Source organism: Sus scrofa, chromosome 14 (assembly GCF_000003025.6).
Source record: "Sus scrofa isolate TJ Tabasco breed Duroc chromosome 14, Sscrofa11.1, whole genome shotgun sequence".
In the NCBI taxonomy this organism is placed as follows: domain Eukaryota; kingdom Metazoa; phylum Chordata; class Mammalia; order Artiodactyla; family Suidae; genus Sus; species Sus scrofa.
Window position 1 is genome coordinate 10,346,352 of NC_010456.5, and position 26,692 is coordinate 10,373,043.

Below are 26,692 nucleotides of genomic sequence, written 5' to 3' on the forward strand. Positions count from 1 at the left end.
GTGACATAGGCCAGCAGCTGCAGTCCAATTCAACCCCTGGTCTGGGGACTGCCATTTTCCGCAGCTGTGGCCCTAAAAAGAAAAAGAAAAGGCAGGGAAATGAAGACTTAAGTTTTGGGTGGAGTTCAGGAGACAAAATTCTGTAACGAAGGAGTGGGGCCCTGCCCTAGGGGTGGGAGAGGTGGGCGGGCAAGGTAGAGGTGAGTCCATAGTGAAATCGTTGAGAGGAAGAAGGCACGCGTGATCTCTTTTTTCCTTGGCCTGCATATTTATTGATGCCATAAACCAAGAAAGTAAGGACCAGAGGAGGAGTGGAGGGGGGGAGCGGTGGAGAGTGAGATGATTTCAATTTTGAATACATTTGACCTAGTTTGAACGTAACCAGCAGACAACTTCTTAGAACCAGAGCTCAGGAGAAAGGTCTGGAGTAAAAATGAAGCATGCTGAGAGACATACATGCATGAGTATCATGTATCATATTTGAGGTTGTGACCATGAGGGCAGATGAAAGGAGTCAGCAAAACACAGTGAAGTGCAGCCCTTGAAGACTGAGCGGAAGCTCAGAAAGGTGAGTAGCTAATAGTGTAGTAGGAGAAGCACCCCTCCCCCAAAAGAGGAGGCGGTGACCTATCCTGACCCATTTAGTGGCTGAGGAAGGTGAATTGAAGAGTTTTGAACTTGGCAGTTGAATCACTACTGATCTTTGCAAGAGTATTTTCTGTAGGAGCAAAAGAGGAGTCCGGGATGAGAGGGTCAAGGAGTGAATAACAAGTAAGGGAGTGTTGGCTTTGCTCGGTAAATTCAGAGATGAAAAAAATTAGAGGGAAGATTTCCAAGAGGAGACAGGATGGTAGGATAGTTTGCTAGGGTTGGGGTATAGGGTTAGGAGGTGTAGTTTGTAGGCTAAGAGGAAAGCACAAAGGGAAATATTAAAGATGCAAGGAGTTCCCATTGTGGCTCAGGGAGTTAAGCTAGTATCCATGAGGATTCAGGTTCAATCCCTGGCCTTCTCAGTGGGTTAAGGATCCGTAGATGACATGAGGTATGGTGTAAGTCACAGACGAGGCTCAGATCCTATGTTGCTGTGGCTGTGGTGTAGGCCGGCAGCTGTAGCTCTGGTTCAACCCCTAATCTGGGGACTTTCATATGCTGTGGGTATGACCCTTAGAAAAAAAAGAAGATATGAAGGAGCAGGTAAGTAAAGGGGTAAGACCTTGAGGGGACTAGGTGGGATGTATCAAGGACTCAGAGGGGACATTAACCTTGGAAAAGGGGAGTGGGCTTTCAGGACCATTTAAAATTCACAGACGTTTTTCATAGGAAATAGAGGTAAGTGAGAAAAGATGAAAAGAGGCTAGGAGCAAAGGAGCAGTCAGTTGAGAAAATCCACATCTGATGGCTCTGTGTTCTCCAAGAAGACGAGGTCTTTGATGATGCGGATGGTGGTGGATGCTGAAGGAGATGGGATTGTTTTCCATCAATATCTCCTGATCTAAAAAGAGCCAGAACTAGGCGCGGTGGTTAACGAATCCGTCTAGGAACCATGAGGTTGCGGGTTCGGTCCCTGCCCTTGCTCAGCGGGTTAACGATCCAGCGTTGCCGTGAGCTGTGGTGTAGGTTGCAGACGCGGCTCGGATCGCACGTTGCTGTGGCTCTGGCGTAGGCCGGTGGCTACGGCTCCAATTTGACCCCTAGCCTGGGAACCTCCATATGCCGCAGAAGCGGCCCAAAGAAATAGCAAAAAGACAAAAAAAAAAAAAAAAAAAAAAAGGAATTGAAATCAAGATCATATGTTCACTTCGAAATAAAATGTTTAAAAAAAAAAAAAAAAAAAAGAACCAGAACTAAAGCTAAGAGTCTTGGAGTTTTCTCATTGCTCCTGGCATTTTCCCCAGTGAACTTGATGTTGAGCAGGCTGAAAGTCTGAACAGGGCACCACCACATTTCAGCATGATTGATGCTTTTGGAATTTCAGCTGTCTCGGATTGGACTAAATGATCTCTTGTGACCTTTAAATTCTGTAATTGCTGTCAATAAATTACACTTCAGTCTAAAAAGCAGATTGAGGATGGCCGAATTAGGTATAGGCATTGCGAACCTCTTATAAGTATTACTTTACTAGTGGAACAGGAAAGTGTACGTTTTTCTGAGTGTCTCCTTTATGTCTCTTGGTAAACAAACCAGATAACAAACCAGAATGCTAGAGGAAAAACTATAAAGTCTACGGGTAGATGAGCTAGGGTTCCAAATCACAAATGATTAATCTTTAATAAATTAGTAAGCTCCATTCCTGATACTTAAACTTTTACCTGTTTTAGCCCTAGGATGACTTACCATACCTCTGCTCCATGAAGGATGTGTAGTTCAAGTTTTAAGCCCTTTGCTAGATTAATTATAAAATCATTAAAATCTTTGGAGAGGGGAGTACAATTTGTAAAGAATACCACGTCTCTACTTCCTCTATTGTTATGTCTTACTTAGAAACACAAATATGGGAGTTTCTGTTGTGGCTCAGTGGTTTGCGAATCCAGCTAGGAACCATGAGGTTGCAGGTTCGATCCCTGGCCTTGCTCAGTGGGTTAAGGATCTGACGTTGCTGTGAGCTGTGGTGTAGGTTGCAGACGCAGCTCGGATCCTGCATTGCTGTGGCTGTGGCATAGGCTGGCGGCTACAGCTCCGACTAGACCCCTAGCCTGGGAATCTCCATGTGCCACAGGTGCAGCCCTAGAAAAGACAGAATAAAAAAACTCAAGAAACAGAAATCTAAAGCTCATGAAGTGTGTCAGTTTGTAAATGCAAATAAAAGGAAAAACTGTTTTCCCAAAAGCTTTCTTCCAGTTGAGAGGCCCAACGGAGCTCAATCAGAAGTCAGTGGCAATGGCAAATCCATAAATAACTGAAAAGAGCATTTGAGCATGTTTCCCAGGGTTTTGAATAAGTGCTAATGGATGGTAATGCTGCTGATCAATTCTTAGACTTCGATATGCAAATTCGAAGTTTGCCTAAGTGATATAAGGGCAGAAACTTGGGGTGAGGGAAGAAGAGCTACAGATCGCATCAGAAATAGTTTGCTTACCACTACAATTCAGCCTACAGAGAAAGGTGTGGCAAGTCTGAGACTTTTTTAAAGGTCGTATTCCATTTATAGTTATTATGAAATATTGACTATATTCCTCATGTGGTACAATATCCTTGTAGCTTATTTTACACCTAATAGCTTGTACCTCTTACGCTCCTACCCCACACCACTGGTAATCACTAGTGTGTTCTCTAGATCTATGGTCTGCTTCTTTTTTGTTATATTCATTAGTTTGTTGTATTTTTTTACTCATCAGTGATATCTCACATAGGTGATATCATACCGTATTTCCCTATTTCTGTTTCACTTAACATAATGCTCTCCCAGTCCATCCCTGCTGTTAGAAATGGCAAAATTTCGTGAGACTATTTTTTTTCCTTTCATAGCCGCACCTGCAGCATATGAAAGTTCCCAGGCTAGGGGTCAAAACAGAGCTGCAGCTGCCAGCCTACACCACAGCCACAGCCATGCCAGATCCAAGCCACATCTGCGACCTATGCTGCAGCTTGTGACAAAGCAGGATCCTTAACTCACTGAGTGAGGCCAGGGATTAAACCCATATCCTCATGGATACCAGTCAGGTTCTTAACCTGCTGAGCCACAAAGGGAACTCCACATGAGACTTTTTATTAATTAACTAATTAATTAATTTATTTATTTTTTGTCTTTTTTGGGGCCTCACTCCCAGCATATGGAGCTTCCCAGCCAGGAACCAATTTCAAAACCAATCGGAGCTACAGCTGTTGGCCTACACCACAGCCACAGCAATGCAAGATCCAAGCCACATCTGCAGCCTACACCACAGCTCACGGCAACGCTGGATCTTTAACCCACTGAGCGAGGCCAGGGATTGAACCCACGTCCTCATGGATACTAGTCAGGTTTCTTAACCACTGAGCCACGGTGGACACTCCATCAACTGTCCTAATGGTAGATGTGGGAAATAACAGAATCAGAGCAAACCCTGGGCAGTATTGCAGGATGGGTGGCATATTTTGTTACATTTGGCAACACTAACAAGCTTCATGTATAGATAGATTTTAAGCTTCAAGCCATCCATTTGGGCATCACTGAGTTCAGCATCATGAATAAATTGAAAAAGAAAATCCATACATGTTTCAACCATTTCTGAAAGTGAAATTTTCATATCATCTGCGCCTTTATACATGTTATGATGTTCCTGCCAAAGGATCCATATTTTGGGTGGGGTGTAATTCAGGGTGTGAATAATGTGAAGAAACTGTCGGTATCGCTGGCTTCTGAAACACTGCCGTGTTAGCCACGAGATTTACTAAACAAGTCAGCGTTTGGGGTGGGGAGCGAGGAGAAAGAGAATGAGGGCAGAAAGAGGAAGGAAATATGGAAACGTTGGTGGAGGACGTAGCACGGGCCAGAAATGGAATCTTGAGCTCTTACATTCATATGTATTTATTTTTAATTTTATGGCCACACCCACATCATATGGAAGTTCCTGGGCCAGAGGTCAAATCTGAGCCACAGTTGCCATCCACGCCTCAGCTATGACGACACTGAACACTATAACCCTCTGCACCAGGCCAGGGATCAAACCTGCACCTCCACAGCCACCTGGACCGCTTCAGTAGGATTCTTTGCCCACTGTGTCACGGCGAGAACTCGGAAAGCTCACATTGTGTATAGACCCTGACCTATACAGAGGTCTCACTGTGGCCAGGGGCTGAACCAGGGCTCAACACAAGACCGTGTTTTATTCCCTGCTATGCTCGTACATTCTTTAATCTTTACAATGGCCCATGGAGGTAGTTCCTCTCTTGGTTTTACAGAAGAGAAAATCTAGGTTCAATAAATGACCCAGATCTCTCCCACATTGGTGCTCATAGAACAGCTCTGAATCCCTTTAGGTTTTAGTCTATACGCTGGTGACCCTTAGCTCCAGGCGAACTGTCCTTTCCATAACACACCTGGTTGCTGGGTCAACCTTTTATTCTGCAGTGGATGTGATTTTTTTTTTCTCCTGGGAGAAGCAATCATGTATTAACGCAATGGGCACAGTCTTAAGGGAATTTCCAACATCACTTAATGTGATATTTTCCAAATTTTGGTCTACCTTGGTGATTTTTGCCATTTAAATGTAAGGTGAGGCGTTCCCTGATGGTCCAGTGGTTAGGACTGGTGCTCACTACTGCAGCTCAGATTCTGTCCACAGTCTGGGAACTGAGAGCCTACATTATTCTACAGCCAAAAAAAAAAAGATGTCAATGAAAAATAAATAAATGGGAGTTCCTACTGTGGCACAGAGGGTTAATGACCCAGTTTGGCTCCAGGTTGAAAAGGAAGAGCCAGGGAGATGGAGGAAAGCCAGGCGTGGGAACCGAGAGAAGAGCGTATTTGTGGAGTCTTGATGCCCAGTGTTGTTTCAAGATCAGTTTACAGGAGGGACTGCAGAGCATTTGGCGGTTTCATCCACATGGAAACACTGATGGGAAGCACGGCCCAGTAGGGAGATGGCTGGGGATGGGCGCTCAAGGAGAGAGCTTTGCGGAGCAGGAGGAGGAGCAGTGGGGACAGCCCTTTCTGGAACACGTGGTCAGGAAGGAGAAGAAAGACATAGGATGGTGACTGGGGGAGAGGGACTTGAGGGAGGATTTTTTTAAAAAAAGATGAGCAGATTTGAGCATATTTAAATACCTAAGAGAAGGATCTGGTAGAAAAAGAAGTTCAAGATAAATGAGAGATGCAAATAGATACAAGCAGGCAGGGTTTTGCTCGATTTTTTCTTGGCACGTTAAGATCCACAGCCCTGAGCAGGACGAAGCTGCTGGGATGTTTCCCGGGGACCCACTCCTCCAAGCCCCTGATGACATCATCAGGCCAATGAATAGCACCTTCCCCAAGGGGAGGGGCAGTTTTTCTGAGCACCAAACAACACTAAACCAATGAATACTCCTTATAAAGTGATATTTATTTTATTTTATTTTATTTTTTTAGGGTCGTACCTGTGGCATAGGGAAATTACAGTTGCTGATCCTTAACCTACTGAGCGAGGCCAGGGATTGAACCTGCATCCTCATAGATACTAGTTAGGTTCTTAACCTGCTGTGTCATAACCAAAACTCCTTATAAAGTGAATTTTTTTTTTAGATCTGTCCTTACTGATTTTCAATTCTATAATGACACCATGCCTAGGAAAAATTAGCTTTACATGATTTTGGAAGTTTCTTCCTACTTTTTTGTTTTGTTTTGTGTTTTTTTATTTTTATTTTTCAATTACTCAATGAATTTTATTACATTTATAGGTATACAACAATCACCACAACCAAATTTTATAGCATTTCCAACCCAAACTCTCAGTGCATCCTCCCACCCCGCCCCAACCTGTCTCATTTGGAAACCATACGTTTTGCAAAGTCTCTGAGTCAGTATCTGTTCTGCAAAGAAGTTCATTGTGTCCTTTTTTTAGATTCCACATGTAAATGATAGCATTTGATGTTACTTATAAAGTGATTTTTAAAGTCATGTTTACAAATACCTCCACCTTGCACTTGCGCCTAGCATGTGAATTTGAGAGCACAAGGCAGGCAGCTCTTCATAATCCAGGCAGCGGAACTGGGCTGAGTGTATAGGTCAGATCCCTAGGTGACAGAGAAGGAGCCCGGGAGAAGAAGAGGCCACTGATATTCTCTGGCTGAGAGGGACTTTGAAAAGTAAATATCTTTTTCCCAAACTCTCCAGCGAAGTCAGCCCTGCTTGTTCCAGAGACTGAGTGGAGTATTTGGGAGGCGCTCAAAGAGATGTTGTATTTCATAATTGGGTCAAAACTATAATTCGGAGAAAGCTATCCTTACTGGGTAAACTTGTTTTTCTCTGTTAAAAAATTTAGGCTGATTTGACATTAAGTAAAACTTTTCAGTATACAGTTCTTAGAGCTTTGACAAATGCATATAATTATATCACCACTACCACAATCACCCACCCTCCAAATTCTCACATCCTTGTGTTATTCATAATTTTTTTTTTTGGCGGGGGGGGGTGTGTGCATCCATAGAACATGGAAGTTCCTGGGCCAGGGGTGGAACCCATGCCGCAGCAGTAACCTGAGCCACTGCAGTGACAATGCCAGTTCCTTAATCTCCTGACAAGGGAATTCCTCTCATTCATATTACCCTTAACCTAAAGAACAAAATCCTCATTAGAAAACTGGAAACAACCTCAGTCAATGGTGGTTTTGAATGCTTATCGCAGTCACCCAACAAAATCATTTTTTTAAAAAATGGGAGCAAGCGAAGGAAATTAACATTGATTTAATAATTATAGTGGGATTGCAGTGTGTGCTTTCAAGTGTTGGATGAAATTACAAATGTGTTTTTAGATATCATTTTACAAACAACATTTATTGGCTTAGATGGTGTCCTAATGAGCTCTCTCCAATCTGTTCTAAGCAAATCAAATAGATTTAAAAAAAAATTTTTTTTTTGAGGTAAAGCCAAAGCCAAACTCCAAACAGGATAAACATCTCTATGGAGACCCATAAGCAGAGGTGAAAACTGCCGGCCTCGCGGGCTCTAGTTCAAAAGCAGGTGATGGAGCTGGATAGAGATGGGCAGTAGCATTGTTCCACAGTGGTCCACGCAGGGCCAAGGTCAGCCAGCTCCAGATAGCTTGGCACCTGCTGGGCAGAGAACACTGAGGCCGGCTCCTACGGACACTGCAGCAGCCCTGGCTGGTAGAAAGGGAGGTGGAGGGAGGACTGACCCAGCCTTGCAGCCTGGCTGCTCCTGAGGCCCATGGCCATCTCTACAGTCACCCTGGGGGAGATTCTATGAACCACACAGGCAGGAAGGCCCCTGTACAGTGTAGTCTGCAAAGACCTCCAGCCTCATGGGAGCCTGCAGACCATGCAAAGCACAGACATACCTACTGCTCAAATAAAGCTGCCAGCATAAACAGCCCCCAGAAGATGGGTTCCAGAGGAAATGCAAAGGAAAGATAGTTTTAAAAAAATTGTGTTTGAATATATATATAACATGAAATTTACCATCTTAACCATTGTTAAGTGTGCAGTTCAGTGGCATTAAATACACTGACATTGTTGTACAACCATCACCACCATCCATCTCCAGAATTTTCCATATTCCCAAGCTGAAACTGTATCCAGTGAACGCTCCCCAATTTTCCCCTCCCCTCCCCCTAGCAACCACTATCCTACTTTCTGTCTCTATGAATTTGACAGTACTTGTCTTATTTCACTTAGCATAACATCTTCTATGTTTATCCAAGGTGTAACCTGTGTCAGAATCTCCTTCCTTTTCAAGATTGAATAATATTCCATTGTATGCTGATGGACACCTGGGTTGCCTCAGGACAAAGGGCTCATGTTAAGCCCTTGGATAATGCTGCTATGAAAATAGGTGCAAAATCTCTGTAAATGGCAGGGCTCTTTTGTTTTTTGTAGGGTTTTTTGTTTGTTTGTTTTAAGAGGCAGTATAGCATAATAATTAAAAGTCAGACTGGAACCAGACAGCTTGGGTTTGATACGTGCTAGTTGTGGATTTTGGTCAATTCACTTATCTTAAAGTCAGACTGGAACCAGACAGCTTGGGTTTGATACGTGCTAGTTGTGGATTTTGGTCAATTCACTTATCTTCCTGTACCTGTGTCCCCTCACCTGTACAATAGGATAACAGTACCTTCCTTAGATGGTTGTTGTAATTAGGTGAGACTGTATAGATACATTATGTGTGCTTAGAACAATATTTGGCACAGAAGGGCTATGTAAGCATTTATTGTTTTACCATGAGTTACACAGGTTTAGGATCCTCAAGGAGATAGATGGAGGAATAGCATCCATTAAAAATTATAAATTGAATTTTGCAGTAACAAAACATAATCAAATGGATATGAGAGAAAGAAAAAAGAATCACTTGAGAATGAATTCCACAGTCCCTGGAAAAAGACACAGGATGAGTGATAAACAAGGACTAAAGAGAGAATTAGTACATTGGAAGATGCTGCTAGAACATTCAGCACAATGCATCACTAAGCATCAGAGAGCTTTCTTTCTAATGCTCAAATATCCCTTATTTAAAGGCAGACAGGATTTCAAATCTCCTTTCAGCCCCTCCCCTTTTGGTCTTTTTGTCTTTTTAGGGCCATATGGAGGTTCCCAGGCTAGGAGTCTAATCAGAGCTACAGCTGCCGGCCTACACCAGAGCCACAGCAAGACAGGATCCAAGCCATGTCTGCAACCTACACCACAGCTCTTGGCAACGACAGATCCTTAACTCACTGAACGAGGTCCGGATTGAAGCCACATGCTCACGGACATTGGTCGCGTTCTTAACCTGCTGAACCACAATGGGAACTCTGAAGGTCTTCCTTTTGTATTGAACTTGTCATTTGAGCAACAGGACAGACTGAATTTCACTGCTTCTGATGTGTCCAGTATGACCAGCAGGGCTGAATAAAAATGCAGCACACTTCCCCCTAGTGCTCTTGAAATCATGGGTATCAATCTGTCCACTGCTCTTGGCATTAAAAAAATGCCATGTTTATTTTTTCTGTTTATTTGCTAATTAAAAAAAAATGACTCTTTCACTCTTGCCTCTTCTTTCTCCACTGGACCACATGCTCCTTCTCAACCAACATCATGGGCAGATTCCATAATTTCCCACTTGCTTCAGTTATTAAAAATCCGATCGGGGGGTTCCTGTAGAGGTGCAGCAGAAGTGAATCTGACTAGGAGCCATGAGATTGTGGGTTCGATCCCTGGCCTTGCTCAGTGGGTGAAGGTTCTGGCATTGCCATGAGCGGTGGTGTAGGTCACAGAAGTGGCTCGGATCTGGCATTGCTGTGGCTGTGGTGTAGGCCAGCAGCTGTAGCTCCAATGTGACCCCCTAGCCTGGGAATCTCCATATGCCATGGGGTGTGGCCCTGAAAAGCAAAAAAAAAAAAAAGAAAAATCCAGTCAGATCCACTGTAAAACACCCCTTAAGGTCAGGCAAAACCCATCTCTTCCCATCATCCGTCCTCTACACTGTGCTCATCTGGGGACGCCCTTCACCCCCGCTCCGGTTTCCGGGAAAGGAGGGAGACAGAGGAGGAGCGATCTGGTCTAAATGACCTCATACTTGCTGCTGGCCAGAGGTGGCCAGGAGCCAGGACCTCTCCCTGGCTTGGCATGACTTCAGCCAACGTGGCTGGTGGCCTCTGCTGCTGGGCATAGGGTTTTCTTAGGGTGGTTCTCAGGAGGCATTGGATCTGTATTCATTTTCTCTTCCTAACTCCAGCAGACAAATATCAGGGTCTCCCCCACCTCTCCGATGTCCACAGAGTAGCCCTGGGGCAGGCTCGGCCAACTCCAACTGGGAGAGGGTCTGCCCGGCTCTGCCCCTGATGCTCCCTGCAGAGCCTCCCTGGCTCAGCGAACCCACCGCATGACTAGCTCTGAACCCCTGAAGACTCCAATGGTGTCTTCCCCCTTGCTCTCCCTAGACTGTTCCTTTTCATTGTGAAGAAATTCACATAACATACAATTAATCCTTTTAAAGGGAACGATTCAGCAGCATTTGGTACATCCACAGGGTTGTCCAATCACTATCTCTGTCCAGCTCCAAAGCATTTCATCACCCCCAAAGGAAACCCTGTAATCATAAAGCAGTTGCTCCCCATCTATTTCGTATGAATGGAATTACACAACATGTGGCCTTTTGTTTCTAGCTTCTTTCATAACATTTTGAGGTTCATCTGCATTGTCATGTGTGTTAGGACTTCATTCCTATTTATGACTGAATAATGTTCTTGTTTAAAAAATGTACATACCCCAGATTTTTTACAAATGTGGTATTTTTTACATATAAAAAGATATGCAAAGAGTTCCTGCTGTGGGACAACGGGATCCATGGCGTCTTCAGAGTGCTGGGACGCAGGTTCAATCCCTAGCCAGGCAGGGTGGGTTAAGGATCTGGCATTTCTGCAGCAGCTGCTTGGGTTGCAACTGCAGTTTGGATCTGATCCTTTGCCTGGGAACTCCATATGCGGTGGGGCAGTCAAAAAAGATATACAAAATAATAGCATGAATACCACCAGGCTGCTTAAAAAATCAAATACTGTTTGGGAGTTTCTTTAAGAAATACATCTTGGAGTTCCCGTCGTGGCGCAGTGGTTAACGAATCCGACTAGGAACCATGAGGTTGAGGGTTTGATCCCTGGCCTCACTCAGTGGGTTGAGGGATCCGGCGTTGCCGTGAGCTGTGGTGTAGGTTGCAGACGCGGCTCGGATCCCGCGTTGCTGTGCCTCTGGTGTAGGCCGGTGGCTACAGCTCTGATTCAACCCCTAGCCTGGGAACCTCCATATGCCGTGGGAGCGGCCCAAGAAATAGCAACAACAACAACAACAACAACAAAAAGACAAAAAGACAAAAGACAAAAAAAAAATAAAAAGAAATACATCTTCATTGTCATTTTAATAGGATTTCAGGAGGCAACAGAATTAGATGAGTGTATTGGATCTGCCATTGTCATTCAGAGGTCCCTAGCTGACTCTGTTGAACTGCGTAGATGAAAAACTTCAATAAAATAAAGCTAAATAAAAACAAAAGAAAATCGAATTTATAAGTGATCAGGAAAATTGCAATTGAAGCAAACATGGGTTACTACTTTATATCTGTCAATTTGGCAAAAATTTTGAAAAGCTTTCTCATTACAAGAAAGGCGGAGAGGAAAAATGGAATGGTGGAGTCTTTGGGAGAGGATCTGGCAGCATTTATTAACATTTGACATACATATAACTTTCAGCCTTGGAATCTGACTCTTGAGAATCTATCCCATGGGAAAAAAAAAATTCCAAGCTTGTAATGACCTGAGTATAGGCATGTTTAACCAGTGGTGTTTGTAGAGGCCTAAACTTAACTATGTGAAGGCCTGTAAGTAGAGATGGCTGAACAGTGATGTTTCACCCACATCTTGGAATGTTAAACAACTATTAACAAGAAATCAACCACAAGAAACAAACCCCAGGAATTCCCATTGTGGCACAGTGGCAATGAATCCAACTAGGAACCATGAGATTGCAGGTTCGATCCCTGGCCTTGCTCAGTGGGTTAAAGATACGGCATTGTCGCGACTTGTGGTGTAGGTCGCAGGCAAGTCTCCGATCCTGCATTGCTGTGGCTGTGGTGTAGGCCGGCAGCTGTAGCTCTGATCCAACCCCTAGCCTGGGAACCTCCATATGCCTCAAGTGTGGCCCTAAAAAGGAAAAAAAAAAAAAAAAAACAAGAAAAAAAGAAACAAACCCCAAACCACAAACACATGGAGGCTAACCAATATGCTACTAAACAGCCAATAGATCACTGAAGAAATCAAAGAATAAATTTAAAAAACATCCAGAGAGGAAGTTCCAGTTGTGGCTCATTGATAACAAACCCAACTAGTAACCATGAGGATTCGGGTTTAATGCCTAGCTTCCATCAGTACGTTAAGAATCTGACGTTGCCATGAGCTGAGTTGTAGGTCACAGATGCAGCTTGGATCTGGTGTGGCTATGGCTGTGGCGTAGTCCATTTGACCCCTACCCTGGGAACCTCTATATGCTGTAGGTACGGCCCTAAAAAAAAAAAGTAAAAAATACCCAGAAACAGGAGTTCCCATGGTGGCGCAGTGGTCAACGAATCTGACTAAGAACCATGAGGTTGTGGGTTCGATCCCGCCCTTGCTCAGTGGGTTGATTCCGTTGCGGTGAGCTATGGTGTAGGTCGCAGACTTGGCTCAGATCCGGAGTTGCTCTGGCTCTGATGTAGGCCAGTGGCTACAGCTCTGATTAAACCCCTAGCCTGGGAACCTCCATATGCCGCGGGAGCGGCCCTAGAATAGGCAAAAAGACAAAAAAAAAAAAAAAAACCCAGGAACAGATGGAAGGGAAAACACAACAATTCAAAATCTATGGGATGCAGCAGAAGCTGCTTTAACAAGGAGGTTTATCTTGAAATATGAGCCTATCCCAGGAAACAAGAAAAATCTCAAACAACCTAAACTTATTCCTCCAGGAACTAGAAAAACAACAAAACCTAAAGTTAGCAGAAGGAAAGAAATCATAGAGATCAGAGCAGAAATAAAGACTAAAAAAAAAAAAAAGATCGACGACACTAAGAACTAGTTCTTTGAAAAGATAAAACAAAATTGATAAACCTTTAGCAAGATTTTTTTTGCTTTTTTTTTTTTGTCTTTTTGCCATTTCTTGGGCCGCTCCCGCAGCATATGGAGGTTCCCAGGCTAGGGGTCTAATTGGAGCCGTAGCCACTGTCCTACACCAGAGTCACAGCAACGCAGGATCCGAGCCGCGTCTGTGACCTACACCACAGCTCCCGGCAACGCCGGATCCTTAACCCACTGAGCAAGGCCAGGGATCAAACCCTCAACCTCGTGGTTCCTAGTCGGATTCGTCAACCACTGCGCCACGACGGGAACTCCTGCTTTTTCTTTAGGGCCACACCCGCAGCATATGGAGGTTCCCAGGCTAGGGTCTAATCGGAACTACAACTGCTGGCCTACGCCAGAGCCACAGCAACTCAGGATCCAAGCCGCATCTGCGACCTACACCACAGCTCATGCATGGCTGGATCCTTAAACCACTGAGTGAGGCCAGGGATCAAACCTTCAACCTCATGGTTCCTAGTCAGATTCGTTTCCGCTGCACCACGACGGGAACTCCAACCTTTAACAAGATTTAACAAGTAAAAAAGAAGGCTCAAATAAATAAAATCAGAAATGATAAAAGAGTTCAACCAATACCATAAAAATACAAAGAGTCATAAGACATTACTACAAATAATTATACGCCAATAAAATGGGCAACCTAGATGAAAGCTTCAAATTTCTAGAACTGTACAGTCTGCCAAGACTGAACTGCTTGTGATGGAACACGATGGAAGATATGAGAAAAAGAACATATCTTTTTCACTTTGGGTCACTTTGCTGTACAGCAGAAATTGACAGAACATTGTAAATCAACTTTAATAAAAGAAATTTTTAGGAGTTCCTGTGGTGCAATAGAAATGAATCCGACTAGAAACCATGAGGTTGCAGGTTGGATCCCTGGCCTTGCTCAGTGGGCTAAGGATCCGGCTTTGTCAGCAGTTGTGGTATAGTTCACAGACGTGGCTCTGATCCTGTGTTGCTGTGGCTGTGGTGTAGGCTGGCAGCCGTAGCCCGGGAACCTCCATATGCCACAGGAGCGGCCCAAGAAATGGCAAAAAGACAAAAAAAAAAAAAAGATAAATCGGTACTAGGCATGATAAATATAATGAAACTGCTGTATGTTATATATGAAAATAGTTAAGAGAGTAAAATCTTAAGAGTTTTCATCACAAGGACAAACATTTTTTCTATTTCTTTAATTTTTTATATTCATATGAGATGATATTCACTAAACTTATTGGGATAGTCAATTCATGATGTACGCAAGTCAAATTGTGAGGCTATACACCTTAAAATTCTACAGGGCTGAATGTCAATTACATCTTAATAAAACTGGAAAAAAAAAAACCCCATAAATTAGGACCACGTCAGATGTCTTGCAAGGAATTCCATGAAGTATCGTTCAGTGAGAAGTGTGATGCAAAGCAGTCTGTAAATACTATTGTTTTTATTTGATAGTGTTCACCTTCATTTATATATACACATACATATGTAAATACAGAGTGAAAAGCGCTACGACTTTGGAGAAAAATGACTAGTGAGAGGTGTGGTAATGGATGTGACACAGAAGAAGGCGAGAGACGTGGAAGTTCAGGGCCCCCAAACAGCATATCTGATATAATCCCATTTATGTAAACTGATTTCTTTTTTTTTTTTTTTCTGTCTTTTTTTTTTGCTATTTCTTGGGCCGCTCCTGCGGCATATGGAGGTTCCCAGGCTAGGGGTCGAATCGGAGCTGTAGCCACCGGCCTACACCAGAGCCACAGCAACACGGGATCCGAGCTGCGTCTGCAACCTACACCACAGCTCACGGCAACGCCGGATCCTTAACCCACTGAGCAAGGGCAGGGACCGAACCTGCAACCTCATGGTTCCTAGTCGGATTCATTAACCACTGCGCCACGACGGGAACTCCTGTAAACTTATTTCTGTCACTCAGTAGTGTGCATGTAAGTTTCCTCGTTGAGTGTCTCTTTGTTTGTTTGTTTGTTTTAGGGCCACACCCGAGGCATGTGGAAGTCCCCAGGTTAGCGGTCGAATGGGAGCTGCAGCTGCTGGCCTACGCCACAGCCACAGCCAAGCCAGATCTGAGCCACATTTGCAACCTACATGGAAGCTTGTGCCAACGCTGGATCCTTAACCTACTGAGCGGGGCCAGGGATCAGATCCACATCCTCATGGATACTAGTCAGGTTTCCACTGAGCCACAATGGGAACTCCTTTTTTTTTTTTTTTTTTTTTTTAATTTCAGTAAAACAACATAAAATGTATCATTGCAACCATTTTTAAATTACTGCTTTTTAATTGACTTTATTTTTTAGAGCAGTTTTAGGTTCCTAGCAAAATGGAATGGAAGGTAAGGAGACCTCCTCTATCAAGCCTCTCTCAATGTCAACAGACTCCAGTAAAGCCATACATTTGTTACAATCAATGAACTTAGACTGAGCATAGTGGTCACCCAAAGTCCGTAGTTTACATTAGAGTTCACTCTTTGTTATGGACATTCTATGGGTGTTGACAGATATATAATAACATGGATCCATATCTACAGTATCATAGTTTCATTACCCCCAAAATTCTCCATCATCCATCTGGTCTTCTCTCCCTCCCCTCCTAACCCTTGGCAACCGGTGGTCTTTTTTTACCTTCTTCATGAAGTCTTGCCTTCTCCAGAATATCATAAAACCAGAATCAGGAGTTCCCGTCGTGGCGCAGTGGTTAACGAATCCGACTAGGAACCATGAGGTTGCGGGTTCGGTCCCTGCCCTTGCTCAGTGGGTTAACGATCCGGCGTTGCCGTGAGCTGTGGTGTAGGTTGCAGACGCGGCTCAGATCCCGCGTTGCTGTGGCTCTGGCGTAGGCCGGTGGCTCCAGCTCCGATTCAACCCCTAGCCTGGGAACCTCCATATGCCGCGGGAGCGGCCCAAGAAATAGCAACAACAACAACAACAACAAAAAGACAAAAGACAAAAAAAAAATAAAAATAAATAAAAATAAAAATAAAATAAAACCAGAATCATACCAAACGTAGCCGTTTCAGAGTGACTTCTGTCACTCAGTAGTATGCATGTAAGTTTCCTCCAGGTCTTGTCATGGCTGGATGACTCATTTCTTTTTAGCACCAAATAAAATCCCATTATCTGGATATACCAGAATTTATCTGTTCATTCACCTACTCAATGACATCTTGGTTGCTTCCAAGTTTTGATAATTATGAATAAAGCTGCTATAAACATCTGTTTGTTTTGTTTCTTTTCTTTTTTTTAATTTTTTTTTTTTTTTTTTTTGCTTTTTAGGGCCACACTTGCAGCATGTAGAGGTTCCCAGGCTAGGGGTCAAATCAGATCTGCAGTTGCTGGCCTACATTGCAGCCACAGCAACGCCAGATCCTTAGCCCCCGGATTGAGGCCAGGGATAGAATCTGAAACCTCATGGTTCTTAGTCAGATTCATTTCCACTGCACCACAACAGGAACTCCTGCTATAAACATCTGAGTGCAGCTTTTCATGTGGACATAAGTTTTCAACTCCTTTGGTTAAACACCAAGGAGCACACCTGACAGGCTGTGTGCTAAGAGTATGTTTAGTTTTGTGAGAAATTGCCAACCTCACAGTTCCCATTGTGGCACAGTGGTTAACGAATCCAACTAGGAACCATGCGGTTGCAGGTTCGATCCCTGGCCTCGCTCAGTGGGTTAAGGATCCGACGTTGCCGTGAGCTGTGGTGTAGGTCGAGGACACGGCTCGGATCCCGTGTTGCTGTGGCTCTGGCATAGGCCGGTGGCTACGGCTCCAATTAGACCCCTAGCCTGGGAACCTCCATATGCCGCGGGAGCGTCCCCAGTAAAGGCAAAAAAACAAAAAAGAAAGAAATTGCCAACCTGTCTTTCAAAGTGGCTGCACCATTTTTGCATTCCTACCAGCAATGAATGAGAGAGTTCCTGTTGCCCCACATCCTTTACAGCATTTGAGGTTGTCAGTGGGTTGTAGCCATTCTTATTGTTGTGCAATGGTATCTCACTGTTGTTTTAGTTTTTTGTTTTTGTTTTTAGGGCTGAAGCCGAGGCACATGGAATTTCCATGGGCTAGGAGTCCAATCGAAACTGTAGCTGATCACCTACACCACAAGCAGCTCCAAGCCACATCTGCAACTTACACCACAGCTCATGGCAACACCAGATCCATAACCCACTGAGTGAAGCCAGGAATTGAACATGCATCCTCATGGATACTAGTCAGATTCATTTCCACTGAGCCATGATGGGAAGTCCTCACTGTTATTTTAATTTGCATTTCCCTAATTACATACGATGTGGAGCATCTTTATATGTGTTCATTTGTCATCAGTGTATCATCTGTGGTAAAATGTCTGTTAAGGTCTTTGACCCATTTTTAAATTGGCTTTTTGTTTTCTTACTAAGTTTTTTTTTTTGTCTTTTGTCTTTTTTGTTGTTGTTGTTGTTGCTATTTCTTGGGCCGCTCCCGCGGCATATGGAGGTTCCCAGGCTAGGGGTTGAATCGGAGCTGTAGCCACCGGCCTACGCCAGAGCCACAGCAACTCAGGATCCGAGCCGTGTCTGCAACCTACACCACAGTTCACGGCAACGCCAGATCGTTAACCCACTGAGCAAGGGCAGGGACCGAACCCGCAACCTCATGGTTCCTAGTCGGATTCGTTAACCACTGCGCCACGACGGGAACTCCTGTTTTCTTACTAAGTTTTAAGAGTCCTTGTATATTTTGGTTGACAGTCCTTTATCATATGCGTCTGATAAATATTTTCTCTGAGGCTGTGGTTTGTCTTTTCCGTCTCTTGACATTGTCTTTCACATAGCAGAATACTTTAATTTTAATGAAGTCCCATTTATTAATTCTTTCTTTCAAGGATAGTTCCTTCAGTGTTGTATCTAAAAAGTAACCATCAAGGAATTCCCACTGTGGCACTGCAGGATAAGGATCTGGCTTTGTCTCTGTGGTGGCATGGGTTCAATATCTGACCAGGGAACTTCCATATGCTGCAAGTGAAGCCAAAAAAAGAAAAAGTGCAAAAATAAAAAGTCACCATCAAGCCTAAGGCCATGTAGATTTTCTCCTCATGTCATATTACTGTGAATTTTATAGTTTCACATTTTACATTTATGTCTATGATCCATTTTGAGTCAGGCTAACCCTCTTTAAGTGTATGGGTTAGTAGTGTTCACTGTGTATGCTTGTTGTGCAACATCTCTAGAAATTTTTTATCCTAGAAAACAAAGTCCATATCCATTAAACGCTCTGTCTTCATTTCTCCTGACCCCCAGCCTCTCACAATCACCCTTCTATTTTCTGTCCTAATGAATTTGAGTACTCTAGGTACTGCAAGCATGTAGAATCATAGAATATTTGACTGTTTGTGACTGGCTTACTTTCCTTAGCATAATGTCCTCAAGGTTCATCCATATTGTAGCACTGACAGAATTTCCTTCTTTTTAAAGCTATATAATATTCAATTATAATATTCAAATGTGATATGATTCATGCATATCACATTTTCTTTATCCATGCAAATGTCAACGGATACTTGCCCTGATACCACCTCTTTGCTATTATGAATAATGCTGCTATGAACATGGGTGTACAAATAGCTCTTCGAGACCTCACTTTCAATTCCTTCGGATAGATACCCAGAAGCGGAATTGCTGGGTCACACGGCAGTTCTATTTTTAATTTTTTGAGGAACCTTCCTACTATCTTCCACAGCAGCTGCACCAATTTACAGTCCCATCAGCAGTGTGCAAGCATTCCACTTTCTCCACATCCTCCCCAACCTGTATTTCCTGTGGATTTTTTTTTTTTTTTTTTACAGTAGCCACCCTAAATGAGTGGGAAGTGATCAGGGTTTAAAATTTCAGGGAGTTCCCGTCGTGGCGCAGTGGTTAACGAATCCGACTAGGAACCATGAGGTTGCGGGTTCGATCCCTGCCCTTGCTCAGTGGGTTAACGATCCGGCGTTGCCGTGAACTGTGGTGTAGGTTGCAGACGCGGCTCGGATCCCGCGTTGCTGTGGCTCTGGTGTAGCTGTGGCTACAGCTCCGATTCAACCCCTAGCCTGGGAACCTCCATATGCCGCGGGAGCGGCCCAAGAAATAGCAACAACAACAACAACAACAACAACAACAACAAATTTCAACTTTTACCTGGAAATGACTTAACATTAGGTAAGATAACACAACACAGTTAAAAGTCCCTTGTGTATATTGGGGGAAACTGCATAGGTATAAACTGCCTGTTTTTGCTAATTACCACTGAGAATATATTTGGGATTATTTAAGAATGAAGGATTCAGGAGTTCCCGTCGTGGCACAGTGGAACCAAATCTGACTAGGAACCATGAGGTTTTGGGTTTGATCCCTGGCCTTGCTCAGTGGGTTAAGGATCTGGCATTGCCGTGAGCTGTAGTGTAGGGCACAGACGCAGCTCAGATCTGGCATTGCTGTGGCTGTGGTGTAGGCCGGCAGCGGTAGCTCCGATTTGACCCCTAGCCTGAGAAACTCCATATGTCATGGGTACGGTTCTAAAAGGACAAAAGACAAAGAATGAAGGATTCAATGTGACAGCAAAAGCCTAGGCAGTGGCGAGAGGAATTCTTGTCTTCATGCCGTTGACTTGGGTTTCATAAGTGCTCATATAAATTCTCTGGGTCTCAGTCTCTTCATAGTGAGGATTAAAAGAACTATACATATAAGAGAACAGGGGCTGACATGTATGCAACACTTAGTAACAAGGCCAGCTAGAATAAATAAAGGGAAAAGCCCAAGTGGGCTGAGTTCGATCATGACCAAGTGCAGCATGTGGCTGAGTTCATGTTACAGACTTTGCTGGATATGGGTGGTTTTCCCTACTTTGAAATACAGAAAAAATTCACTTCACATAGCAGAAGTGTTGAAGAGATACTATGTCCATAGAGAACTGTTTTTTTAATAAAGCAAATGAAAATATAAATGCTTTCAGAGAATGCTATATGAAGGAGTCCCTCGGTGAAGGTAAATGTAATTTGGTAATGTAAATAATTAATGCGATTGCTAAGTACATGTTTGGGGAGAGTTGTCTCAGCTCTCTCTCTCTCTCTCTCTCTCTCTCTGGTTCTTTCATTTCTTTCCCTTCCCCTTTCAAAAAGAACTTTATGAGTATAAAAGATCAATTGGAAAGATGAAAAAGAGAAAAAAAAATGTAAAGTCAGAGCAAATAAAATTTCCCCAAACACATGTTTTGTAAAGATATACTTTTTTTTTTTTTCCGCTTTTTAGGGCCACACCTGCTGCATATGGAGGTTCCCAGGCTAGGGACCTAATCGGAGCTACAGCCACCAGCCTACGCCACAGCCACAGCAACACAGGATCTGAGCAGTGTCTGCAACCTACACCACAGCTCGTGTCAGTGCCAGATCCTTAACCCACTGAGTGAGGCCAGGGATCAAACCTGAAACCTCATGGTTCCTAGTCAGATTCACTTCTGCTGCGCCACAATAGGAACTTCCAAGATATATTTTTATTAAAGGAAGTGTGGAAAAAAATTGGATCTGAGCATCCTAGCGTCCAGAGCAAAGGGGGAAACAATTCAATACATCTTTACACAGTCCAAAAAATTAAAACAAGCCAAGTGTGTAGTTCTGATTAGTGACGCCTGAAAGATTTTTTTCCTGAGACGTATTTAAAAAGGACACAGTGTCCTATAAATACCCATATACTCAACGGTCATCTCCAGAATAAATACAATACTGAGTTTTAAAAAATATCAATGGGGAGTTCCTGGTGTAGTGCAGCTGAAATGAATCTGACTAGTATCCATAAGGATGTAGTTTCGATCCATGGCATCACTCAGTGGGTTAAGGATCTGGCACTGTCATGAACTCTGGTGTAGGTCACAGATATGCATTGCTGTGGCTGTGACTGTGGCATAGGCAAACAGCTGTAGCTCCGATTCAACTCTAGCCTGGGAACCTCTATACGCCACGAGTGTGGCAAAAAAAGAAGATAAAACAAGGACTTCCCGCTGTGGTGCAGTGGGATCAATGACATCTCTGCAACACCAGGAGGCAGGGTCAATCCCCTGCCAAGCAGAGTAGGTTAAAGGATCTGGCATTGCAGCAGCTGTGGTGTGGATTGCAACTGTGGCCCAGAATTCTGTATGCCATAGAGTTGCCAGAAAAAAAAAAAAAAAAAAAAGGAAAGGAAAGAAAAAGAAAACAAGATGATGCACTAGATGTGCAGGTAGATGTTGGTATAGGTGTGATTTGGGGAGGAAGGTGTGACGTTCGTGAGAATCTTGGTGTATGAGGCACAGTGAGCTTGGGCATCTGCCTTCCCTGCAGTCCCTCATCTCTGAGGGCACCGTGCTTCCTGACTTCTAGGTCTTCACACAAGCTTCTACCTCTGCCTCCTTTGCTCCCCTCTTTCCCATCCCTTGACTAAGATCTACCTTCAGGAGTTCCCATTGTGGCTCAGTGGTTAACAAACCTGACTAGCATCCATGAGGATGCAGGTTCGATCTCTGGCTTTGCTCAGTGGGTTAAGGATCCGGCGTTGCCATGAGCTGTGGTGTAGGTCGCAGACGCGGCTTGGATCCCGAGTTGCTGTGGCTCTGGTGTAGGCCAGTGGCTACAGCTCTGATTCGACCCCTAGCCTGGGAACTTCCATATGCTGTGGGAGCGGCCCAAGAAATGGCAAAAAACAACAACTACAAAAAACTACCCTTCAGGACACTTCCTTAAGGAAGTCTGCTCACCCTTGAGAACACTGTACTTTGAAAAGTATGTCATGCTAAGCTGCTCTGAAGAAGGTATGTTCCATACCCACGCTCACCAGCAAGACTTCAAAGGACCGGTTTCCCGTGTTCACCTGCCTACAGGTGGCCATTGTCCATTCTTCTTCAGATTGGCCATTTGATATTGTCCATTCTTTTTAACCTTGGCTGCCTTGAGAGGCAAATGATAGTATCTCTGGGTTGGCTTAAGTTGTGTTTCTTTGATGCTAGGGAGATAGGGCATATTTTTATGAGCTTGAGCTTTTCTTTTTGATTTTTCCAATTTATCTCCTTCATTTGTTTTTTATTGATATTCTTAGTTTTCTCCTTCACCCAATAGCGCATTTGTTGTTTGCCCATTTATATGCTGGGCAGTTGTTATAGGCTGCGTTGTGTCCTCTTAAAATCCATATGTGAAAGCTCCCAGTCCCTCAGAAATTGACTGTGTTTGGAGATAGGCTCTTGGAAGAGATAATTAAGATAAAATGAGGTCGTGTGGGTGGGCCCTAAGCTAATGCGACTGGTGTCCTTCTAAGAAGAGGGGATTAGGACATAAATACACATAGTTAAGATGATGTGGAGACATGGAGAGAAGGTGGTTGTCTGCAAGCCAAGAGAAGTCTCAGAAGAAACCAAGCCTGCTGACACCTTGATCTTGAACTCCCAACCTCTAGAACTGAGAGAAAATAAATGCGTACCGTCGAAGCCACCCGGTCTATGGACATTAACACAGCTGTGTTCTGGGCACTGGTGTTCAAGCATCTGAATAAGGCAGATAAGATTCTTGCTCTTGCAATTCCTGCCATGACTCTGCGGTTAACAAATCTGACTAGCATCCATGAGGACGAAGATTCTATCCCTGGCCTTGCTCAGTGGGTTAAGTGTTGCCATGAGCTGTGGTGTAGGTCCCAGACACGGCTTGGATCCTGTGTTGCTGTGGCTGTGGTGTAGACCAGTGGCTACCACTCTGATTCAACCCTAGCCTGGGAATCTCCATATGTCATGGGTGAGGCCCTACAAAGACAAAAAAAAAAAAAAAAAGATTCTCACTCTTATGGCTTAGAGCAGGAAGAAATAAATAAGAAATAGACATTTATTGTGTACTATATCTCACTATATGTGTCTTGTTATAACTGCCTTATTTAAAATAAGCTATAAATATTAATAACATTCGTGAAGAGTACGAGGAAGAAAATAAATCTGGTGATAGAATAGAAAGTGGGGAGGGAACTCCCACTAAGAGAGGCTGTGGGGTTGGGGAAGGCCTCTCTGAGGAGCTAAGACTTAAACTTGTGCTGATAATTGAAGACAGGTAAGAGCTGACCATGCAAAGTTTGGGTGGAGAAGGAACAGGTGTGGTGCAAATGCCCAGAGACACTGATGCGTCTGGCTTGCGTATGGGTTTCCTGTGGCTGAGGTAACAAATCACCATAAATTTAAAGAAATTGGAGTTCCCGTTGTGGCATGGGGGAAACGAATCCAGCTAGTATCCATGAGGATGTGGGTTCGATCCCTGGCCTGTCTCAGTGGGTTAAGGATCTGGCATTGCCATGAACTGTGGTGTAGGTCGCAGACACGGCTCAGATCCCACTTTGCTGTGGCTGTGGTGTAGGACGGCAGCTGTAGCTCCGATTCGACCCCTAGCCTGGGAACCTCCATATGCCACCGGTGCGGCCCTAAAGTTAAAAAAAAAAAAAAAAAGTGGTATATGCATATGACAGAATACTATTCAGCCTTAAAAACGAAGGAAATTCTCACCTGTGCTACAACATGGATGAGCCTTTTAGACATTATATTGAGTGAGATAAGCTGGATTCCACTGGTATGAGGTCCCTAGAATAGTCTAACCCATGGAGACAGAAAGCAGGATGGTGGTTGCCAGGAACTGCGGGGAGGAGGAATGGGAATTTGTTGTTTAAAGGGAATAGAATGTATACAAAATGTGTACTGAATGCCACAGAAATGGTTATGGGTACACTTTAAAATATGTTTAAAAATGGTTAAAATGGTAGAATTTATGCTATGTCTATTTTATTACAATGAAAAAAAAAAAGAAAGAAAAGGAAAAGGGATAATAATATGTGCCTTGTAGACTTACTGGGAGGCCTGGCCGAGTTAACGCCCTTAAGGAACGTGGAACAGGGCCCGGGAGTGCTCAGTGAATGTCAGTGACTGTTATTTCTGAACACATTCACCTTAAAGAGATGCTCATTTTATGGACAGCTGTTCTTTTTTTTTTTTTTTTTTTTTTGTCTTTTTGCTATTTCTTGGGCCGCTCCCGCGGCATTTGGTGGTTCCCAGGCTAGGGGTCGAATCGGAGCTGTAGCCACCGGCCTACGCCAGAGCCACAACAACGCAGGATCCGAGCCGCATTTGCAACCTACACCACAGTTCACGGCAACGCCGGATCGTTAACCCACTGAGCAAGGGCAGGGATCGAACCTGCAACCTCATGGTTCCTAGTTGGATTCGTTAACCACTGCGCCACGACGGGAACTCCGACAGCTGTTCTTAAGAATCCATCATCTAGGCACGTTCCCTACATGCCCCCACCCCCCCACCCATGACCTCCTGGTAGCCACTGTAAATACTGCTCAAGTGTCTTTCTTTCTTTGCAGGAAAACAAGCAGAACTGGCTAACTTGATCGCAGCAGTTTTTAAAGTTAGTTATAAATCAGTCCATTTTGTTGACAAAACTGGAGCTGGGACACAGCTGACCCTACTTAGAAGTGCCTCAGCGCTTGTTTATTGTATGGTCCAGGGAAGTGGGGTCATCTGGGGCTTCTGAGAGGTCAGGGGACACATTCCAGTGGCGCTTGAGAGGGCGGAGCCTGGGAGGCGCCCTCCCAGCTCCAGCACCACCAGTGCCAGCAGCAAGGGGCTCCTGGGCCTGTGTGCCCCCTCTTCCTGGCTCTCAGACCCCCTCGTGAGAATCCCAGTGCTGTTTTCTCAGATCATCACAGATACACTCAGAGCCACGTTTATCCAACTCTCTGGGTCCCCTGTGGTCCAGTCAAGTCGACACACAAAATTATCCATCCTGGAGTTCCCGTCGTGGTGCAGTGGTTAACGACTCCGACTAGGAACCATGAGGTTACCGGGTTCGGTCCCTGCCCTTGCTCAGTGGGTTAACGATCCGGCGTTACCGTGAGCTGTGGTGTAGGTTGCAGACACGGCTCGGATCCCGCGTTGCTGTGGCTCTGGCGTAGGCCGGTGGCTACAGCTCCGATTCAACCCCTAGCCTGGGAACCTCCATATGCCGCGGGAGCAGCCCAAGAAATAGCAAAAAGACAAAAAAAAAAAAAAAAAAAAAAAAAAAAAATTATCCATCCTGAGTCTCATATGGATCCATGAAAAAGATGTCCTGGTTACCGTCACAGTGCAGGACCTGGAACTGGAACCAGGCTGAGCTCAAAGTCAATTTTAGGTCTGGAACGAACTTCAGAGGGCACCCTGCTGAGCCTGGTGTTTGAGAGAGCTCCTAGAGCTTAAGTGTTTTGCTTGGATACACTGGGCTACTTAGTGGCAGAGACCAAGGTGCCCTCAAATGAATGAGCAATTACTTAGTAGGATAACAACAAGTCACCACATATTGAACCTCACCCTGGGCCAAATAGCATTTTCTGCTCATTCCCTGTATTCACACATTTGACAACACAGGACCCCCTAATTTGCCTGACAAGGATGCTGAGGTGGGGTCTCTCAGCTACCAAGGAGCAAGGCCAGGAATCAGACAGGTTCCAGAGCTGTGCCCTTAACCACCGTGCTGGAAGATCTGATCGATTTGCCTGAGAGCAGTGCATGAGCCCGGAGAATTTTTTCTTAGGCATGATCCTCTCAGTTGGAACTTGAGTGGCCACTGTGGGCTGTGTGAGTTTGGCTAGTTTTGGCCTCTGTGACCTTTTTGAATTGGACTCAAAAGACCAGTCTGTTCTCTACAAGGAAAAGGACCGTATTCACTATTGGAGTTTCATTGAAAGGGGTTTCTGGCCCTTTGACAGTAGCTTTTAAGAGAGAACCATTCAAAAGAGGATATACTTTCTTGTATGAGTCCACGTTGCTGCTTTTCAAGAACATGGGACCGATCCTTATTTTGGAAGCTGTCAGCTGCCCTGTGATGTGCAGGAAATGAATCAGGCCAAACAGGGCTTCAAAACCAGGGAACTACTCAGCTTATTGCCCTCCAGGGACAAACAGGAAGCTGGTCTTTCCTGGCCTCCCTCCCCCACACATGGACTCACGTAGTCTTTTCTTTTTTCTTTACCCCCTTCTTTTTATTATTTTTAATTTTTTTTTTTGCTTTTTAGGGTTGCTGGTGCAGCATATGGAGGTTCCCAGGCTAGCGGTCGAATTGGAGCTGCAGCTGCTGGCCTACACCACAGCCACAGCAACACCACATCTGAGCCAAATCTGCAACCCACATCACGGCTCAAACATGGGGCCAGGGGCTGAACCCACATCCTCATGGATACTAGTCAGGTTTGTAACCCTCTGAGCCGTGACGGGAACTCCTTTTTTCACTTTTTAAAATGAATCTGGGAGTTGGATCCACATATGTTTTGCTTGAAGCACGTTTACCTGTCAATGGTATTTAACTTTTTTTTTTTTTTTAATGGTTGCAACCACGGCATATGGAAGTTTCTGGGCCAGGGGCTGAATCCAA